This window comes from Benincasa hispida, chromosome 3, assembly GCF_027475165.1.
Source record: "Benincasa hispida cultivar pf3 chromosome 3, pf3_genome.v1.1, whole genome shotgun sequence".
Lineage (NCBI taxonomy): Eukaryota > Viridiplantae > Streptophyta > Magnoliopsida > Cucurbitales > Cucurbitaceae > Benincasa > Benincasa hispida.
Window position 1 is genome coordinate 11,289,381 of NC_143480.1, and position 6,419 is coordinate 11,295,799.

Genomic DNA, 6,419 nt, shown 5'->3' on the forward strand with positions numbered 1-6,419 from the left:
GATGTGAGCTATGAGAGTTTCAAGACTTCCAGACACTTGTGAAAATCTTTTAGAACCAATACTCGTAGAACACTCCAATCGTTGGGTTTCTCAAACATTGATATTTTAATAATATAATATTATTATTACAAAGAGCATATTCATAAAATTACTTTTCGATTATGATTACGTACACATGGACAATTGTTTGCTATCAAAATTCTAACTCAATTTCAAGGTTGATCTCACCCGATAAGGCTCGAAATCAACTCTTTTAACGATTTTTCAAAAAATGTGCTATTTTGTAATGTAAAAAATAGAAAGGGCTATTTTGGACAATCTCTCATTTATTTATTCATATATCACATCATCACTTTTCAAAATTACAAATTTAGTTTATAAAATTTTAATTTTTAAAAACTTCACATATCTACTAGATGCAAAATTGAAAGATTGGAGTTTCATTAAACATAAATTTATATTTATATCTAATAGATCAATTAATTATTTAAATTATTTATTTTTTTCAAGCATTTAACACAGAAAGTTCGTGGACCTATAGATACTTTGAAAGATTAGCCTTATTACATACTTTCAAAAGTTTGAAGAACAGACAGACACAAATTTTGCAGTTTAGAGGCTAAACTTGTTTACCCTAAAAATTGATAATACCCATTTGATTCTAACATTTTTCTATAGATTGATCTTTGCATCTAAAGAAGTTTATACACACGTTGTGCATAACCTTTTTCTATCTCTAATATTAAGTTTGTTAGGTTTTATCTCCTAAGACTCATGGTTTGTAAACAATAAACTTACTTTGTTAATCAATATAGATGTTATTGAAGTTTTAATTCAATAAAGTTGTTATTGAATGTATGAATTGCTCATTTCGTTTTAGAAAGAATCTAAATCAAATACACTGAGATCCATGGCTATTACATGAATACTTGGATTTTATGTGGAGACATAAGAGTGGATCAAGTTCGAGTAGACAGCCAAAATGGTCTATAGTATACGGATAAGGCTGGGTATCTTATTCTATGGACAATATCGGATGCGACCCACTTTGTACATGTTACAATTATTGTAAAGTGCTACAAACGATGTGATCCTGATTCGTTCATGTGGAGACATGTGAGTGGGGGTGTCCTATGCAAAGAGTTTTTATAAGACCGAACTAAGAAATAAGTCACTCTTACTTTATAACATTGTGTACTATTTAAGACTGACTATTTCAAAGCGATGACCTAGCTTGACCTTAATCCTAAGTTAACTATGAACTCCTATTTATTTGGGATTAGTTTTAGATTTGCATGAGTGAGGGTTGGCTCAACAACATTGGCTCAATAAGCCCCACGTTTCAGGGGTAAGACCGAGTAAATAATTGGGGACATAGGGTGCAAGACGGAATTCACTCCTACTCGCTTTTAGGGATAGTAGAGAAGTTGTTCCCTTAAGTGCTGACTCTGGGTCTTGAACAAGAGTCCCCACCCTCTCATTGGCTCGAGAGGGACTCGATTTGGTGATTTGATCACAAACCAATTGTTCATTAGAAGATCAGTGAGACTTAAGGAGCAAGATGTAACCTCGGGGGTACAACAACTTTTGACCCAGTCGTTATTACGAACAACCTGTAAAGGGTTGACTTACTGATTATGGTTACATCGAGTGGACAGAAATATATCGGGAGTGCAACTATTGGGCTTTAAGGGAGTGACCCGACAGTTAACGAATGTTGATTAATTGGGTTTAAAGAGTTTAGCCAATTAATCTCATATCGTTGGAGCCCATGATCTGTAGATCTATTAGGTCCTCTACTAGCTTACAAACGGATTAAACCATAGAATAACATGATGAATGAATTTGAAACATTCAAAATCGAATTAAGGTAATCAATAATTATATACAATATAGTTACACGTTTAGTTATCGAATTAGACGAAATTAGAGAATTTAGATAATATTTAAATATGATTTAAATATTTAATTACATGAATAAAGATTCATGTTTGTGGAATTGGTGGTATAAATAATTTAATATTGGATATTAACTTATTTTGATTAATTAAATTATTTAATTAATTATTTAAATTTATTTTATTTTATTTTATTTTAAATTAGAATTTTGATATTCAATTTTATTTTAATTTAAATTAGAAATTTGATATTCAATTTTATTTTAATTTAATTTTCTAAAAATTTAAATTAAAGAAAATTGAATTTTAATTTAAGAAAATCCATTTTTTAAATCAATTAAAGATTGATAGTGGATTATTCCCACTATAGACACTCAATCCCCACTAACACTTAACTTATTTGGTGTCAAGTTCATATGAAATTTGATTGCATGACTAAGATGATAAAAAACCAAAAAGGCTTCAACTGAACAAGAGAGAGGCAAGGCTGAATTTTCTGAGTTTTTAGGGTTGAGAAAGAGTTCTTCAACCTGAACACCAAAATCAATTTTTCTTCTAAAAATTCCCCTAAATTCAACTTTATCTTGGATCCCACCATCCAATCTAAGGTCCTAGAGGATACTAGGGTAGATCAAGTGGTGGTCTGCAACATTTTGGAGTGAAGATTCAAGCTTGAACTGAAGATTAAAGAGTTCTTCAAAGGTATAACTTCAAAAATTGCTTGCTTAGTTGATAAAATTGATTAAATTAGAGTGCTTAATGATTCTATTTGCTTCCACTAATTGCATGCTAACTCCAACAAAGTCAACACTTGACAAAGGTGTAAAAATTATGCTTTTAACCCTTTTAAATAGAATCCTAGATACTAAAGAAATTTGCTTTTAAAAATTGGCAGGTTTTAATTGATTTTAAAGGTTTTAAGTGGTATAACTTCAAATTTTTGGTTTATAATTTGACTTTTTCTTATGGTTTTTAAAATATTTTAAAACCAAATTAAAGTTCCCTTTTGTGAATTTGAGGAGTACAATGACGCACATCAAGAATACATATATGGAGAAAATATAATATGATAATAATATATAATAAAATAAATAACAAAGAATGGATTTCTCCACTTTCTCCAATCTTTTTAGATTGATCACCAATATGTGTGTATCTTTCAAAACCCACTAAATACAACTATTTATAGACAATTTGGCAAATAGGAAGTGGATAACATGGACACTAATAATGTGTAATCTTGAGACACATGGATAACACATAGAGTAATGGATAAGCGATACATGGCCAATGGACACTAATAATGGGCATCCATATTACATTTAATTTAACATATTTATATTACTCTCATTTAGATGTCCATCATATATGAAATATGTCTTGTTAAAACATAATTAAAAAATACTTACTGAGGAAAAAATCCTAGTGATGGAAAAAAGTTTACATATTTCATATAATCGGATACTCTTAAAAAGTATATTTATTCCCCCTGATGGAAATGTTACATGAGATCTTTGAGTCGCCGCATTCCAATATTGTGCACTATTTTTCCAAATGTTGCAATAGATAATGCCTTTGCAAATAAGTCTACTAAGTTATCTTTCGAACAAATTTATTGTACAGTGATGTCGCCATTTTCTTCAAGATCATGAGTGTAGAAAAGCTCCGGTGAAATATGTTTTGTTCTCTCTCCTTTACTATATCCTCCTTTGATTTGGGATATGCATGGTGTGTTGTCTTCATATAATATCAATGGAAGATTTTTACTAGAAAACAAACTACATGTTCTACGAATGTGCTGAGTCATTGATCTCAACTATACACATTCTCGACTAGCCTCGTGAATTGCAAGAATTTCAGCATGATTTGAGGAAGTGGATGCTTAATTTCGTTCCAATGTCTTTTGTTGGAAAAGACCTATATGGTACTTCAGGATCAAGAAGTTTTTTCATTATCATCTCAAGGTCAAAATATATCTTTGTGAACGAACTTCCATTGGAATGTTCAATGGATGTGCTTGATAAACAAATATCTCATATGTTGAATGCTCAATTTGCAAGCCAAGGAAAAATTTTGTTTTTCCGAGATCTTTTGTAACGCCCCAGGCCCAGGATTCGGAATCCGGATTCTGCCCCTAATGGCCCCGGCATTCCCCTGCAACCTGGCTATGTCATCCTCCCTTGCCTTGAATGTTTTTTAGAAGTGAAAGTTGTCCCCACAAACCAACACCGGTCCTTTCTCCAAGCTAAGCACGCTTAACTTTGGAGTTCTTATGATTGAGCCACCGAAAAGAAAGGTGCACCTTGTTGGTATAGGTAGTAACTTTCAATTCTTTTAAGCCTTTCTTAACCATACTTTCATGTCCTCAGGATCCCTCTCATTCGGATGTGATATCGGTTCATTCATGTACCCCTCTTGAACTCGGGTCATTACATCTTTCATCTCAAATTCTTCCTTAAAATATTCTATTACCTTTGAAAGTTGTTCAGGAGTCCCGGTTATATTTAAGTCATCAACATATACAGTTATAACAACAAATCCTGACTGCGATTTCTTTATAAAAACACATGGACATATTGGATTGTTTTGATATCCTTCTTTCAACAAATATCTACTCAGGCGATTGTACCACATTCGTCCTAATTGTCTCATTCCATATAGGAACTTTGTAATTTTACTGAATGCAATTGTCGGGAATTTGATTTTTATGTTTTAGGTACCTTAAATATTTTTGGAATTCTCATATAAATATCATTATCAAGAGATCCATATAAATATGATGTGACTACATCCATAAGATGCACATATAGACTTTCATACACAGTCAAATCAATTAAATATCTTAGTGTAATTGTATCCATCACCGGAGACTACGTCTTCTCATAATCAATATAAGGTCTTTGTGAAAAATCTTGTGCAACTAGTCTTGCTTTATATCTTGTGACCTCATTATATTCATTGTTTTCCTTACAAATACTCATTTGTATCCCATGGGTTTAACACCTTCTGATGTTTGAACTACTGGTCCAAAAACTTGATGTTTTAAAAGTGAGTTTAATTTTGCCTTAATTGCTTCTTTCCACTGATGTCAATCTTTTCTATGTCGACATTCTTCAACAAATTTTGGTTTAGAATCCTCATTTCCATATATAATACCAGCAATATTATATGCAAAAATATTGTCAATAACTACATTAATTCGGTTCCATCTTTTTCCTATCGTGACATAGTTTATTGAAATCTCATTATTATTTTTATGTATTTCACCTTTGTCATTAGTCATGTCATGAATTTCTTCATGGGTATTTACATCCTCAACCAAGTCTTCTTGACTATTAATTATTTTTCTTTTTCAATGATTTTATCTTTAGAACCCACTGGTCTACCACGCTTCTGGCGTGTTTTAGACTCATTAGTGATAACTTACTCTATTGGGATATCAATTTTCGATGAAACATTTCCAATTGGTGTGTGTGACTTAGTTACTTTTTTTGCATCTATAAATGCATCTAGGAACTGATTTGCTATATTTTGCAAATGAATCATCTTCTGAACTTCAAGCTCACATTGATTTGTACGGTGATCTAAATGAGACAATAACGATGCATTCCATGTAATTTCTTTTTTCAACTTCTTAATTGATGACAGAACGCAAGCTTACGTATTGAAGTAATAAAATCCCAATTAAAATCAAGTATCGTCCTCAGAGACTAGCGTGAATAGTTTCTCCTAAGCGTAGCTATTGTAGTTCTTTATTGATTTTAGTTAGGCAAACAGAATATTGATTTGTGAACAAAATTAAAGTGCAACTAATAAAAAGAAATAGACAATCAAGAGGAGTTCGATTCCAGGGTGTTGTTTCATTAAGAATGTACAAATGGAAATTGACATACAATTTACTAATAAAGATTGGTTGAGGCTAGAAGTTCTAAATTCAGAAAATTCTTTTTCAAGCTTAATCCATTCTAACCCTAGTTTATCAAGTGTGAATTTCTTCCTATTTCTTAAACTAGTGTTGCATTTAGACCATTCAATTACACCTCTTATTATTCTTGAATCATTCTCATGCAATCTTGAATAACAATCTAAATAACCATGTCCAACAAATTAATCTATTTCTCAAGCAGAAGGATTAGTCCTAGATCAATTAATTAATGACCAGTTAACCAAAAGAATTTAGAAACCTAATCAAGAATTAATCTCATGTAATCAAGAATCCATTCAAGATACCCAATAATCAATAACACCCTAGAATTTAGAGTTTAGTTACATATGATTCTACTAATAATAATCCCTAGACAAAAAGAATTCATCATGGAGAAAGAATGAATTAAACAATTAAAGAAACGATCTCCCTTCACCGTAACTTGATCTCAAACACAATCTTCTTGACCTTCGCCAATGAATTCCAGATTGATCTCCTGCTCGGAATCACTTTCCAGATGAGTGCTCTCTGGCCTAAATTGAAATCTCTCCCAAGAACTCTTTTCTCAGACGGTGCTACTGCTCTTTAAGAAGAAT